This window comes from Cetorhinus maximus, chromosome 6, assembly GCF_964194155.1.
Source record: "Cetorhinus maximus chromosome 6, sCetMax3.hap1.1, whole genome shotgun sequence".
Taxonomy (NCBI): Eukaryota; Metazoa; Chordata; class Chondrichthyes; order Lamniformes; family Cetorhinidae; genus Cetorhinus; species Cetorhinus maximus.
The window spans coordinates 88,333,500-88,350,241 of record NC_135884.1 but is presented as its reverse complement, the minus strand read 5'-3'; the positions used below and the strand labels follow the sequence as shown (position 1 = coordinate 88,350,241).

The following is a 16,742-nucleotide window of genomic DNA, read 5'->3' as shown; positions in this document are numbered from 1 at the left end:
GCCGGCGCCGCTCCTGCTTTTCCCGGAGCGGCCGCAGCGCGGCGCTGGTGACTGGGCGGGAAGGTACAGGTGGGTGGAGAGGCGGGGCAGCCAATCAGAATCCACTGGGCTGCTTGATTGACAGCTAAGGTGTACCCTCCGATGGAGAGGAGTTTGTTCGACAGGAGGTGATTTGGAAGTTGAATTTCTTTGAGCGAGAAGAATACAGATACAGTGCAGTAACACAGAAGATATTTGGGATTAAACTTTATTTATCCCGTTAAAGCTTGTGCTTCAGTCTGTGGAGTATCTGATGTTTTACCTGGCTCAGGTGTGTCTGGATGAGATGGTATCGAAGTCTCACACTCAGAGCGTGGGGATTGTTGTGTGTTGGACCATTCTGCTGAATTAAACTAAACTTTGGGTCTTCATTTGACGGATTAGTAGTCCTTCACTCACAAGAGGTATTACTGAGTTCAAATGGCCTTGATGGGCTTAAGTGTTCGATTCGACTCACTCAGCGTTTGTCGGATGAATAACATTTTAGCACTGTATTTTTAACAGGTAAGTTGAAATATTTTGATAGTTTAAAAACAAATCTGATTTTTCACGTGTATTTGTGGGCAAACACATTTGCTTTTGTTTCTGATACTAATTTATACACTGGTTGGGATTACATGCTGATCATTGCTGTATTCTATCCACCTGCTACTGGTCAATAGTTCTCTTTATGTTTCAAAGCATTTGCAAAACAACATGGAGAACTGGAGTTGATAAAAGAGAGGTTTGGCTTTATGAAAAAGTTACAGTAACTTTTTTGAGGGTGCCTTAGGAAATGTATCGTTATTATAATTATGTATGTTTGAGTATATTATTGTGGGCACCGTAAACATTTTAAGTTCCTTTATTCCCCTATTTAATATGGTTCCTTTTTAAATATGAATGTATTGCAGGCAGGTCTAACATTGGTTTTGTTTAAGTTGCCTGTAGCATTGTTTGTGCAAACAAATAAATGTTGCATAGGGTCATCCTGCATGGAAGAACTAAGACAGGCTGAATTAACCTTCCTCATCTATAAACATAGGAAATAGGAGCAAGGAGTAGGTCATTCGGCCCTTCAAGCCTGTTCCGCCATTAAATATAATCATGACTGACCCTCTATCTCAACGTCGTACTCCTGCGCTCTCCCCATATCCCTTGACGCCTTTAGAATGCAGAAATATATCTATTCCCTTCTTAAATATATTCAGTGACTTGGCCTCCACAGCCTTCTGTGGTAGAGAATTCCATAGATCCACCACCTTCTGAGCGAAGAAGTTTCCCCTCATCTCAGTCATAAATGGTCTGCCCCATATCCTGAGACTGTGAGCCCTTGTTTTAGACTCCCCAGCCAAAGGGAATATCATCCCTGCATCCAGTTTGTCCATCCCTGACAGAATTTTGTATGTTTCTGTGAGATCTGCTCTCATTCTTCTAAACTCCAGTGAATACAGGCTTAGTCGGCCCAATCACTCCTCATAGGACAATCCTGCCATCTCAGGAATCAGTCCGGTGAACCTTTGCTGCACTCCCTCTATGGCAAGTATATCATTTCTTGGGTAAGGAGACCTATTTTCATGATCAGGATCTAAAGCTGTTTGCTAACTTGTGTTTGCTTAATGAATTTTATTTGTGTAACATTGTGGACATAAACATACTCCTCCTCCCCAACTTCCTGATATTAAACATAAATTAACACTGAGTTAAGAACATATAAAATCCCACAGGTATGTTGCAAAGCTTGAATTTGCTGCTGTGATTTTAATTTCCTTCTTTAATGCTGCAGGGTTCATGTTTGGCAGGGTTGGCAGCCTGAGAAGTGCTGTTCTTTGTGTTACACCTTAATTGGTTTAGGAATTTGAATTTATCTACCAATGAGGGAGCAGTACTGAGAACAGATGTTTCCAAATTGCCAGTCCTGTCAATTTGAAACAAATTAACTGAACCCTGCAGCATTAGATAACAGTTATAGATACCGAGTGGACATTGGTGCCGCAGAACAGTATGTCACTGGTGCTTTGTAAAGGCTTGTGAGCCAAATATGCCCCACAGATTGTAGCTCAGATGCCTATTTTATATTCATATAGGTTCACTCTCTTTCTGCTTTTCTTTCTCTCTCAGCCATGGCTCAGCTGGTGGCACTCTCACCTCTGAGAAGGTTAGAGGTTCAAGGTTCATACTGCAGAACTTGAGCACAAAAAACAAAACTGACATTCCAGTGCAGTGCTGAGGGAGTGCTGCACTGTCAGAGGTGCCTTTCATCAAGTGAGAGGTGAAACCAAGTCTGCCAACTTAGGTGGTTGTAAAAGATCCCATGGCACTTTTTCAAAAAGGAACAGGGGAGTTATCCCCAATTCCCTGGTCACTATTTATCCCCCAGTCAATGTCAAAAACAGATTGCCTGGTCCTTATCTCATTGCTGTTTGTGGGAGCTTACTGTGTGTAAATTGGCTGCCAAGGTTCTTATGCTACAATAAGGACTACACATCAAATGTAAGCATTCGCTATAAAGCGCTTGGTGGTCGTCTATGGTCACGAAATGTGCTATGTAAATGGAAGACTTTTTTTCTTTCTCTCTGTCTCTCCCCTCAGTGCCTTGTGGCCCTTCCCCTTCCTCCCAGTCTCCTTGGCATCAGTTAATTTTGCAATGATTATGCAGGTGGCAGCAGGCCCTGGGATATGGAGTGGAAAATTCACTTAATTCCTACTGCCGACCTCTTATTGTAGTGTGTCCGTGTAGATGGCAGGATCATGCTTGTTTGAGATGCCCTCAGGGCAGCGGTTGACCATAAGACTATAAAACGTAGGAGCAGAAGTACACCATTCAGCCTATCGAGTCTGCTACGCCATTCAATGATATCATGGCTGATCTGATAATCCTCAAATCCACTTACCTGCCTTTTCCCCATAACCCTTGATTCCCTTACTGATTAAAAATCTGTCTATCTCAGCCTTGAATATGCTTAACGATTCAGCCTCTACAGCCCTCTGCAGTAAAGAATTCCACAGATTGACTACCCTCTGAGAGAAGAAATTCCTCCTCATCTCTGTTTTAAGTGAGCGCCCCTTACTCTGAGATTGAGCTATTTGTCCGGGCTTCCTGTAAAAAAACATGGATTAATGGGGAAATATGCCTGCATCATCACCAAGCGAGGATCCCATTACTACTATCCATGATGAACCTGTAGCCACCAGTGGTGGCTTGGTGCTGTATTGTTTAGAATATACGTCCCAGACTCAACCCAAGCTTAGAAAGACAATGGGCTGAATTTTACGTGCCACCGGTGGGCGTCTTTCCTATGGGGTGGGGGGACATATAAAATGAGGTAGGCACCCATCTCACTACTCACCCCAGAGCTCATCCCCATAATACGGTCAGGCGGGCGTCAAAATCGGCGGTCCGCCTGCCATTTTAAAATGACCATTAAGGGTCAGTTAGGCTTGTTATCAAACCTATTGACCGTAATAATACAATGCACATGCCATAAATTGTTTGGCATGGGCAGCAGAGCGGGAAGCCTGATTTTCAACCTGAAATAGTCAAAGGGCAGGAAGGAAGGGGGTCTTGCTCTTCAGGGGCTGCTTTTTGGCGATCACAGGATGGTGATCATCTCCCCCCACCCCAATGCCCCTGCCCCTAATGGTCCCAAACTCTCCTGGCCCAAGGGAGGGGGAGGGAGAGAGGGGGGTGCTACCTTCCACCCCACCATATTATTCAACCCAATTTTTTTAAAATTCTTTTATGAGATGTGGGTGTCACTGGTAAGGCCAGTATTTGTTGCCATTCCCTAATTGCCCTTGAACTGAACAGTTTGCGAGGCCATTTCAGAGGGTAGTTAAGAGTCAACCACATTGCTGTGGGTCTGGAGTCATGTGTAGGTCAGACCAGGTAAGGATGGCAGATTTCCTTCCCTGAAGGACATTAGTGAACCAGGTGAGTTTTTACAACAATCAATGGTATTGTGCTGCTAAGTGGTTGTCTTTCCCCTGCCTCCCTACCCGCACCACCACCCCACCCCCCAGTGTTCCCCAAACGCACATCCATCATATTTTACATGTCATATTGTAACTAAACAATGTTTAAAAATAGACACACGGAGTCAATTTTTCCTGGTGCTTTCTCTGATCTTGATAACTTAGCCTTTCCTGAAAGGCTGAAGTTGGAGATTCACAAGCCCCCAGACATTTACAGAAACTTTCCTAGGCAAATGTCCTTTAGGGAAGGAAATCTGTCATCCTTACCTGGTCTGACCTACATGTGACTCCAGACCCACAGCACTGTGGTTGACTCATTTAACTGCCCTCCAAAATGGCCTAGCAATGGCCACTCAGTTGTAAAATAAACTGGTACAAAGTCACAAAAAAGGAATGAAACCGGGCAGACCACCCAGCATTGGCCTAGGCACCAGAAACAACAATGGCAATCTCAGCCCTGTCAACCATGCAAAGTCCTCCTTATTAACATCTGGGGGCTCGTGCCAAAATTAGGAGAGCTGTCTCACAGACTAGTCAAACAACAGTCAGACTAACGGAATCATACCTTACAGATAATGTCCCAGACTCCACCAATGCCATCCCTGGGTATGTCCTGCCCCACCGGCACAGTGGTATACAGTCGGGAGGGAGTTGCCCTGGGAGTCCTCAACATCGACTCCAGACCCCATGAAGTCTCATGGCATCAGGTCAAACATGGGCAAGGAAACCTCCTGCTGATTACCGCCCTCCCTCAGCTGATGAATCAGTGCTCTTCCATGTTGAACATCACTTGGAGGAAGCACTGAGGGTGGCAATGGCACAGAATGTACTCTGGGTGGGGGACCTCAATGTCCATCACCAACAGTGGTTCGGTAGCACCACTACTGACCAAGCTGGCTGAGTCCTAAATGACATAGCTGCTCGGCTGGGTCTGCAGCAGGTGATGAGGGAACCAACAAGAGGGAAAAACAAACTTGACCTCATCCTCACCAACCTGCCTGCCGCAGATGCATCTGTCCATGACAGTGTCAGTAGGAGTGACCACCGCACAGTCTTTGTGGAGACAAAGTCCCGCCTTCAGATTGAGGATACCCTCCATCATGTTGTGTGGCACTACCACTGTGCTAAATGGAATAGATTTCGAACAGATCTTGCAACTCAAGACTGGGTATCCATGAGGCGCTTTGGGTCATTAGCAGCAGCAGAACTATACTCGAACATAATCTGTAAACTCATGGCCCGCCATATCCCCCACACTACTATTACCATCAACCCTGGTTCAATGAAGTGTGCAGGAGGGCATGCCAGGAGCAGCATCAGGGGTACCTAAAAATGAGGTGTCAACCTGGTGAAGCTATAACACAGGACTACTTGCGTGCCAAACAGCATAAGTGGGCGGGTTCAGCGGCACGCTTCCCACTGGTCATAATGGTGGGAAATCACGCCCGATTCTGCGCCTGGAAGCTCATTAATTATGCACAGGCGAGTATCTACCCGAATTACTTTGAAGGTTGGGAGCTGATTTACCCATCTCACCGTTACCTGACTGGGTCAAAGGACCAGGCGCCAAATTTAAACGCCACCAGCACACACACATCTCACTCTCTCTAGCCCAGCTCACCACCACCGTCTCAAGGGCAATTAGGGATGGGCAATAAATGCTGGCCTAGCCAGCGAAGCCCACATCCCGTGAATGAATTAAAAAAAAAATTGTCTAACTTCCTTTAAAGGAGCAGGACAGGTTAGGCACGGCTCCATTTTAGGAGATCAGCTAGTAATGTTTATAGAGAATATTTTTATAATCCTCTTTGGGCTAATCTGTACTGTATTTTTAAAAAATCTTGCAAGGTTGTATAAGCCTCAGAAATTATCTTAATATTACTTATCTTTATGATTTACTACCTTTCAGAAAAGAAGAGAATTGAGTTAAAATGCAATTGTTAACTCCAATAACTAAAACCACATAACTCTTTAGCAGGTATTGCTCCCACTGCATGCATAGCCTTAGCTACATTGCTAATGTATTACTCTGTTGTGTGCACTGTACATTGAAAATGTTTAGTGATTTCATCATGTTTTCAGATATAAAAACATCAAAACTTCTAACTTACATCTCTTGCCTTCAATATTTTTTTGACAGTTGAATAAGGTGACCAGATCTAAAGTCTACGATTTTTAACTCATTGTATTTCTTCCCCAAATTTGGATTATAGTTTGGTATTTTTTCCTGCCTAGCTTTATTTAGTTCTATTAACATCTATTCAAAATGGGGGTAGGATTAAGTTCATAGATTTTAAATTTCCTGAGAGGTTGCATTAACTGTGGAAACTCAATAACCATCGAGGAGATCAGCAATGATGTAAACACCCCCCCCTGAATTTTTCAATCAAAATTGGGAACTGATTGGTTCAAGTTCAGTTGTGAGCTTTTCTTTTACAAAGTTCTAGAGAAACATCCCACCTCCCCTAGCACTGAGTGGTCGATTGTATAGCCAGGAAGAACTCTTGTTTGATTCCAAGGGTGGAACCGTCCCAGATTTGCACTAAGTGCAGCCACAATGGTTCACACCATATCATCCCAAACCTGCCGTATTGTCTATGCACTCCTGGGAAACATGCAGTTTCCATGGCGGGCAGGCTCTCATTTGCCCACCTGCCATCACCTCACTGCTTCATCATGCCGGGTGCCATATTCAAAGTCCAGCTGACCACGCACATCTCAGTGCCTCCAGCCCACGGCTGCTGCAGGGAAAATGTCCACGGAAGGCAAAAAATCTGCAGCCCCCAGGTTTAGCGACACATCGCTGGAACGCATTTTGGATGCCGTGGAGTCCCGCCTGGATGTCCTCTACCCCACTTTGGCCGAAGGATGGGCAGTGGCATGACCAACCAGGCTTGGGAGGCAGTGGCAGCAGCGGTCAGCACCAATGCCCTTAAAAAGAGAAGAGCCACCCTGTGTTGCAAGAGGATAAGTGACCTCCTCTGTTCCGCCAAGGTAAGTCACTCTTCTCATCACTCAACTCACACACTCACAAACCCGGCACAAATCCATGGGGATCTCACACACTGCCAGTTCAAGGGACATCACCATTCACTCTCTCACACACACCTTCATTGTACTCATCCCATCCATTGGACCACTCTCCACTCACATATGCCAGGCATGCTTATCATCTGGCCTGGTAGGTGTCCTGCTTACACTCTCTCCATCTCTATTCATGCAGGACAAGCTGGCACACAGCAACACAGGGAGGTCGCGGACTGGAGGAGGAATGCCTGAAAAGAAGATCCTCACGGACTTTGAAAACAGAGCCATCCAGCTGGCCGGCGACGATCTGGACCCAGTCCTGTGCTGACGGTGAGGTCAGCGGTGCTCTACCAAGTGAGGGTCCAGCAGTGCAACATCCATCAGACACAACCATGCTGTGTGATATGTCCTGTTTCACAGGTCACTGCCACACATTAATTATCTCCCCGTGCTTCTGCAGGCACATCTGGGAAACGGCCGATGGAGTCCACAACCCAGGGCCTCCAATCAAGCCCCGAAGAAACATCTGAAGAGGAATCTAGAGGCACCCTCCTTGAAGTCCCGTCACAGTGCTCACCCACACCCTCCACCAGTGCAGAGACACACACCTCGGTGGGACCTAGCTTTAGATTAGCCTCAAGATCACAATCTGATGAGCACATCGCACTGTCTGATCCACAGCAGGCGGATGCAGGGACTTCCCTGGTGTCCGGCACTCGGAGGACTGCTGGAGCCAGAAATTTGCTGAATCAGAGTCAGATGATGAGCCTCTGGACTCGGTGATGTCACAGTTGCTGGAGCTGCAAAGGCAAGCTCGGGAACATCAGGAAGGGATGTCCGCTGTGCTCCTCAGATTGCAAGGTATGATAGAGGAATCTGTCCGCCATCAGGCTGAGTTGATAGCATCAGCATGCCAACGCGCTGAAATCAACATTAGTAGGGTGGTGGTCGCTATGGAGACCTTGGTCCAGGATGCCGCTCCTGCACTGCTGCGCAGGCTCAACTCCATCGCTGACGCCATAGTTGGCCTCCAACAGTGTGTACACGAGAGGGGTGCCAGGCATTTCGATCTCACTCCAACTACCCCTTCTCCTCATGGAGTCATCCCGGGGCCCTCGGGCACCCATAGGGAGGAGGATCAGCAGCTTGACATCCCAGGGCCATCCAACCAGGTGCCTCCTGGAGTGTCCAGCCCATCCGAATTCCCTCTTCCTGTGACCTCCACAGCTCCAGCTGAGGAAGGTGCCACTGCCACACAGCAGGACCCCAAAAGCAATCCGGGGCCTTCCAAGTCTTGGCCCTCCATAGGACGCCAACCAAGGTCATCACAGACAGGGCATAGCAGTCAGCAGGCTGCCTCCATGTCCGCTGTGGATGTCCAGGGAGCACTAAGATGTAGCAGCAGGGTTAGGAAAGTTAAGAAGAATTAGTTGCACAGCCTGGGCACGGGTGTTAATCACTTGTACATCCTGTTCACTATTGTCAATAAACTCCCAAGAATGTCACTGTGCCTGTGACTCCTTGTTCTGATGAGCATTGTTCTTGTCACTCAGATGTGAAACCTTTCTGCACAAGATAAAGGCAGGTGTCTCAGTCCAGAGCCTCTTCCCTATGCTCTGTGCAGCCTTCAGACCAAAGTGATGGTCCGGCCTCACACTCCCTGGAAACATTACTGATGCCTACTCAGCGGTGCTTATCTTTGCTGCCAGAATGTCGTGGACAGGTGTCACAGAGTTCTGTCATGCTCTCTTTGTGTGCTCTCAGCACCTTTAAGGTGGGGCTGGCACCCATCTCTTCAGCATCTGTGACCACTGATGCTGTGCACCAGCTCCTGAAGGGCTCAGGTGCTGAAGGCGGACAAAGGATCAGATGCTTCTCAAGTTTCATGGCTGTATCTCTATGATATGACTCTGATCACAGAGCGCAAGCAAGCTGCCCTCGGCCAGACAGGAGTCAGACATTCTCAGAGGCTATGTGAAGATCTATGGAGTGTTCTCACTGCATGTCGTCTTCATCCTCCTGCAATCAAGCGACAATGAGGGCCTCCACTGCATCCCCATGACAGGAGCATTCTCACAGAGGGCATTAGCACTGCCATAAGCCAGACTGGAGTCAAATGTTCACAAATGCAATGTGAGGATTTATGGGGTCACCTCACTGCATGTCGTTGTCATCCTCCACAAATCTGGCAGCTATGAGGGCCTCTCGAGTGCACCTGCCTCATCTAGCCACTGCGAGGGCCACATCCCTGTCATCGTCGCCTTCAAGGACCTCCTGACCCTCATCCCTGTCAGCATGCTTCTCATCGGAGGAGACCACCAGCTCCTCCATTTCCTCCTCAGCCAGCTCGTCTCCCTGTTGCAGCGCCAGGTTGTAAAGGGCGCAGCAGATGACAATACGTGACACCCTCTGTGGACTGTATTGCTGGACTCCACCAGACCGGTCCAGGCATCGGAATCTCATTTTCAACATCCTGATGGTTTGCACCACCAAGTTGCAAGCTGCAGCATGAGCCTCATTATGCCTTCGCTCTGCTGCAGTCTGAGGCTGCCACATGGGTGTCATCAGCCCCGTCCTTTGCAGGTAGCCCTTGTCCCCGAGGAGCCATCCCTGCAGCCTCTCTGGGCCCTGGAAGTTGTCAGGGATCTGAGACCTGGTTGATGGACACTCCCTGGAAACCGTGCGCACACCAGCAAGATGCATTTCTGGTGGTCGCACACCAGCTGCACACTTAGCGAATGGAACCCCTTGCAGTTGATGTAGTTGACCACATGTTGTGTTCTGAGTGCCACGTGAGTGCAGTCAATTGCACCCTGCACCTGTAGGAAACCCAAGATCTGGATGAATCCAATCGCTATTTCTTCCTGGCTGTCCTGGTCTTGGGCGAAATGCACAAAGTTGTGTGTCCTTACAAAGATGGCATCCGTGATTTCATGGATGCATTTGTGGATGGAGGCTTGTGCGATCCCACAGAGGTCACCTGTGGACCCCTCTGTGGAGGCGTATGAATTGAGCGCCACTGTCACTTTTGCAGCCACTGGAAGTGGATGCCCTCCATGTCCCCGTGGCGCCAAATCCTGCAGATGTTGGCAGATGTGACCGACCAGTTCCCTAGACATGCGCAGTTTTCGGCGACAGTTGTTCTTGGTCATCTGCAGGAATGAAAGGGGGCGTCTATAGACCCTGGGTGTCACTAGGCGCCGGCCAGCAACGGCTCACTGTGGCTCTTGGGCAGTGTGTGCAGGAGCCCCAGCTGCCCCTTCTTCCTGAAGTTGATGCTCCTGTCTCTGCGCAACCAGGGCCTCAGTTGCAATCTCCTCCATTGTCTCCTCTTCCTGTACGCCATGAGGCATACAGCTAGTTCACCAGGCTCCATGATCCTGATGTACTCCTCCTGCAAGATGAAAGAGGGAGGCACGTGGTTAACATGGGTGCACTAAGATCCCAATCTGATTAAGTGTGAAGGCCCCTTAACCCTTCGTAGAGAGTGCTGGCTGCCACTTGGATGGCCAGAAATTAGTGCACTGCATGGTTGCCCGAAATCCCACCCACCTCTGCCCCACTCCACCCAACTGATTGGCGGCAGCTTTGCCCATTGGGCTGCATGCTCTGCTCTCAGCTCAGGCGCAGGCATTCTCCTAACCCGTGCTGCAAGGCTGTTAGTTTGAACCATGGGGGAGAATGGTCCAAACTGGGATGCGAACATTGCAAGGGTCTGTGAGTGCCTCCAGAAGTGACTGCTGCATGGCTAGCTTTAATGAAGTGATTGTACAACATGTGCAATCATCCAACTGTTCTGCAGTCCACTAAAATGCTCATGACTTTTCAGTCTGTGCCGGGGTTGGGGAGTGGGGGATGCTGTGAAAAGCTCTGGAACACTTGGTGGCACTTTGGTGCCTCTGCATTGCTTGAATGGGCAGGTAAGCTAGAAGCCTGACCCCAATCATATCAATGTGGCTGGGCTTGAACTGCCTCAGCTGCATAGGAACGGTCACCTTATACAGGTTTCCCTAAAGCATGGCTACTTTCCTCGCCCATCCTACCCTCCTCTCACCCCGAATGCTAGTGCTCTATATTCAACAGCAAAGCTGCCCTTCCCCTCACACACTCATTCAGTTTGTTGCAAGGAGAAGTAAATATAAAAGTAGGGAAGTTATGCTTCAGTTATACAGGACACTGGTGAGACCACATTTGGAGTACTGTGTACAGTATTGGCTTCCTCATTTAAGGAAGGATGTAAATGCATTAGAAGCAGTTCAGAGAAGATTTACTAGACTAGTACCAAGAATAGGTGGCCTTTCTTATGAGGAAAGGTTGGATATGATAGGCTTGTATCCACTGGAGTTTAGAAGAATAAGAGGTGACTTTATTGAAACCTTTAAGATCTAGAGGGGCCTTGACAGGGTGGATGTGGAGAGGATGTTTCCTTTTGTGGGAAAATCTAGAACTTGGGGTCACTGTTTAAAAATAAGGGGTCACCCATTTAAGACAGAGATGAGGAGAAATTTTTTCTCTCAGAGGGTTGTGAGTCTTTGGAACTCTTTTCCTCAAAAGGTGGTGGAAGCAAAGTCTTTGAATATTATTAAGGCAGAGGTAGATAGATTCTTGATAAGGGGGTGAAAGGTTATCGGGGATAGGTGGGTGATACAATCAGATCAGCCATGAACTTATTAAATAGCGGATCAGGCTTGATGGGCTGAGTGGCCTACTCCTGCTCCTAATTTATATGTATGTAAATGAGTTATTAATTTCTGATTACATGCTCTTACTCCAACTAAACTAGGCATGACTAATGATTGACTCAAATCAGTTTGTGTTGAAGTATTTTTAAGGTGTTAATAAGTATGCAAGTGTTGGATATGCGGAGCACCAAACTATATGTTTAAGGCACCAGTTTGGAGAGAGTGTGGCATTGTTGGAGGTACCGTCTTTTGGATGAGACTTTAAGTTGAGGCCTCATCTGTTCTCTCAGGTGAAAATAAAAGATCCCGAAGCACAATTCAAAGAAGATAAGTGCTGGTCATCATTTCACTCGCTCAATCAAAATCACTAAAGTAGGTTACCTGATCATTTATCTAATTGCTGTTCATGGAATCTTGCTGTGCACAAATTAATTGCTGTGTTTCCCTACATCATGACATTGATTAGATGTCAGAATTACTTCATTGGCTCTGGAGCATTTTGGGATGTTCCAAGGTGGTAAAAGGCACTACATAAATATGAAACATGTCCATTTTTTTTCCAATAAAACATCATACATATGTGCATACACCTGCTACCATTGGACATTGCATGCCCTCCAATGTAAATTTGTTTTTCACACTTTAAATTTTTAAAAGTATAAAGAGACAGAGGCAGAATGTTGTAAAATACAGAATACAGAAAATCCCGCTAGGAACATAATATCTTGTAACCTCTTAATTGACTTTTCCAGAAAACAGGCCAGGGTAATGATCATTAATTAGTCTTTAAACAAGCTAATGTGATTACGCAACATTAATTCAATTTCGAAGCTTTACAAGTGCTGCACTTCAGCAGAAGAATATTTGCTGTGTTTTCATTGGAACAATTTTCTAATCGAAAGGAACAGTTCCCAAATTGAGTGAACTTTGGAAGAAGATTAAGGGGAACTGATAGAGCTTGTCAAAATGGTGAAGTATTTTAACAGAGTAGATAGGGAGAAACAGTTTCCAGTGACAGAAGGGTTGGTAACTATAATACACAGGTTTAAGGTAATTGGCAAAACAAGCAGAGGTGACATGAGAGGGAAAAAACAGTTTGTGCAGTGAGTTGATAAGCTCTGAAATGCACAGTCTGAACAGGTGGTGGAGTAGATTGAATAATAACTTTCCAAAGGAAATTAAATCAATAGTTGAAAAAAAATGCTGCATTATGGGGAATAGGACTAATTGGACAACTCCTTCAAGGAGTCTGCACAGGCAGAGTGGGTCGAGTGACCTCCATCTGTGTTGTATTATTCCAAGATCCTACGAGCTTTTTGGCCTTTTTACGAAGCAGTACATCTGACTTAATCAGAAGCAGTGCCACAGGAGACTCATTGATAATATTATAAAAAGTTAGGCAAGCAGGCGCTTTCAGTCCACCACACTTCAGTTGTAACACAGTGCTTCAAGCCGATTTCAGTGTTACATTTTAGGGAGGGGGTAAGATAAAGGAGTAAAAAGAAAGACAATCGTTTGGTACATAAAAACTCTGCAGCAACAGGAAATGCCAGTGCCGTAATGTCTACGGGATCTTAGTTGACTTGTGTATAACTTTACATCAGTTAGATGTTTTAAGCTTTTAGGCATGTGCAACAACATCAAAATAATCCATTGTGCTCTACATGTGTTAATGTTCCTGTCTGTGTAAAAGGGAGCATCCTTTGACGTGCTATGAGCAGCACCACCTGAAATTTGCTAATGAGTTGACTCTGCCTCCCTTGACAAATCACAGAATCACAGAATTGTTACAGTGCAGAGGGAGGCTATTCAGCCCATCAAGTCTGCACTGGCTCTCTGAATGAGCATTATGACTCAGTGCCAGTCTCCTGCCTTTTCCCTGTAACCCTGCACATTGTTTCTATTCAAATAATCATCTAATGCCCTCATGAATGCCTCAATTGAACCTGCCTCCACCACACTTCCAGGCAATGCATTCCAGACAAGAACCACTCGTTGTGTGAAAAAGTGTTTTCTTACATCACATTTGCTTCTTTTGCAAATCATTTTAAATCTGTGCCCTCTCATTCTTGATCCTTTTATGAGTGGGTTCAGTTTCTCCCTATCTACGCTGTCTAGCCCCCTCATGATTTTGAATACCTCTATCAAATCTCCTCTTAACCTTCTCCTCTCCAAGGAGGACAATTCCAACCTCTCCAATCTATCTTCATAACTAAACTTTCTCATCCCGGGAACCATTTTTGTAAACCCCTTCTGTACTCTCTCCAATGTATTCAGATCCTTCCTAAAATTTGGTGCCCAGAACTGTACACAATACCCCAGCTGAAGTCTAACTGTTGTTCTATACAAGTTCAGCATAACCTCCTTGCTCTTGCACTCTATGCCCCTATTAATAAAGCCTAGGAAACTGTATGCTTCATTAACTGCTCTCTCCACCTGTCCTACCACCTTTAATGACTTGTGCACATATACACCCAGGTCCCTCTGCCCCTGCACACCCTTTAGAGTTGTAACCCTTATTTTATATTGTTTCTCCATGTTCTTCCCACCAAAATTAATCATCTCACACTTTTCTGCTTTGAACTTCACCTGCCACCTATCTGCCCACTCCACCAACTTGTCTACGACTTTTTGAAGTTCAACACTGTCATCCTCACAGTTTACAATGCTATCAAGTTTTGTATCATTTGCAAACTTTGAAATTGTCTCCTGCACACCAAGATCTAGACCATTAATATATAACAGGAAAAGCAAGGGCCCAATACCGACCCCTCAGAATCACAGAATCACACAGTGCAGAAGAAGCCCTTCGGCCCATCGAGTCTGCACCGACACGTGAGAAACACCTGACCTACCTACCTAATCCCATTTACCAGCACTTGGCCCACCCCTGGGGAACTCCGTTACAAACCTTCCTCCAGCCCAAAAGATATCCATTAACCATTATTCGCTATTTCCTATTACTCAGCCAATTTTGTATCTATGATGCTACTGTCCCTTTTATTCCATGAGCTATAACTTTTCTCACAAGTCTGCTGTGCAGCACTGTAATAAATGCCTTTTAGAAGTCCATGTACATCACATCAACAGCATTTACCCTCATCAACCCTCTCTGTTGCCTCTTCAAAAAACTCCAGGAAGTTAGTTAAACACAATTTCCCCTTTAGAATTCCATGCTGGCTCTTCCTAATCAACCCACATTTTTCCATGTGACTATTAATTCTATCCCAAATAATTGTTTCTAGAAGCTTCCCCACCACCAAAGTTAAACTGACTGGTCTGTTATTGCTGGGCTTATCCTTGCAACCTTTTTTGAACCAAGGCACAATGTTTGCAATTCTCCAGTCCTCTGGCACCTCCCCTGAGTCTAGGGAAGACTGAAAGATTATGGCCATTGCCCCTGCAATTCCCACTTTCGCTTTCTTCAAAATCCTTGGATGCACCTCATCTGGTCCTGGTGCCTTGTCAACTTTGAGTACCGACAGTTTATCCAATACCTCTTCCTTATTAATTATGAACCCTTCTAGTAACAGAGTTTCCTCCTCTGTCACCATGACCTGGGTAGCATCTGCTTCCTTGCAAAGTATTAATTTAACACCTTAGCCATGCCCCCTGCCTCCATATGTAAATCCCTTCCTTGGTCCTTAATCGGTCCTACTCCTCCTTTTACCATCCTTTTACTATTCATGTGCCTATAGAAGACTTTGAGATTTCCCTTTATGTTGGCTGTCAGTCTTTTCTCATAATCCCTCTTCATTTCCCTTATTTGCTTCTTCACCTCGCCTCTGAACCTTCTATATTCAGCTTGATTCTCAACTGTATTTTCTACCTGACACCTGTCATAAGCACACTTTTTCTTCTTTATCTTAATTTATATCTCCCTTTTCATCCACAGAGCTTTGGATTTGTTCGCCCTACCTTTCCCTTTTGAGAGAATATACCTTTACTGCACCCGATTCATTTCTTCTTTGAAGGTAGCCCCTTGTTCAGCTACAGTTTTTCCCACCAATCTTTGGTTCCAGTCTACCTGGTCCAGCTCCGTTCTTGCCCCATTGAAGTCAACTCTCGTCCAGTTAATTATTCTTACTCTGGATTGCCCATTGTCACTTTCTACTGTCATTCTAAACCTTACACTTCAGTGATCACCGTTTTCTAAATGTTCCCCCATTGACACTTGATCTACTTGGCCCACCTTATTCCCCAGAACCAGGTCTAACAATGCCTTCTTTCTTGTGGGACTAGACACGTACTGCTGTAAAAATTCTCCTGAATACACTCTAGGAACTCTTGGCCCTCTCTGCCCTTTACACTACCACTGTCCCAATTTACATTCGGGTAATTAAAGCCCCCCATTATAACTGCTCTATAATGTTTGCACGTCTCCGTAATTTCCCTGTAGATTTGTTCCTCTACATCCTTCTCACTAGTTGGTGGCCTATAGACTACACTGAGCAATGTAATTGCACCCTTTTGATTCCTTAGCTTTAGCCAAATTGATTCTGTCCTTAAATCTTCTGGGACATTCACTTTCTCCAGAACTGCGATGTTCTCCTTAGCCAATACTACTACCCCTCCTCCTTTTCTTCCTGCCCTATCTTTCCTGAACACCTTGTACCTAGGAATATTTAACACCCAGTCCTACCCGTCCTTGAGCCAGGTCTCTGTTAATGCCACAACATCATATTTCCACATGGCAATCTGTGCATGTAACTCCCCAATCTTATTTACTATGCTCCATGCATTCACACACATGCACAGTAACCCTGATTTAGACTTCATTACTTTCTCCCTCACTCCGACTCCATCTATTATCTTACTATTCTCTATTCTGGTGCTATCTGGCTCTCCCAATATTTTGTGCACTTTGGTATTACTCTGTAATATTCTCTCCTGATTCCCACACCCCTGCTGAGTTAGTTTAAAGCCATCCCTCCACCCCCCTCCCCTCCGCCCCTCTCCCCACAACAGCACTAGCAAAACACCCCGCAAGGAACTCAGACCCAGCTCTGTTCAGGTGCAACCCATCCGGCCTGTACAGGT

At 45.9% G+C, this 16,742-nt stretch overlaps 1 protein-coding gene across 2 annotated transcripts in view; it reads left to right on the top strand.

Moving 5' to 3' along the window:
- The first annotated feature begins 47 nt into the window (after positions 1 to 47).
- The window catches only part of LOC144681883 (aryl hydrocarbon receptor-like), a 134,405-nt gene continuing 117,710 nt past the window's right edge, over positions 48 to 16,742 (top strand). For both annotated transcript variants that reach the window (XM_078543986.1, XM_078543987.1), the window contains exon 1: positions 48 to 543. The gene's annotated coding sequence lies outside the window, so the exon portion shown is untranslated. The remainder of the gene's footprint in view (positions 544 to 16,742) is intronic.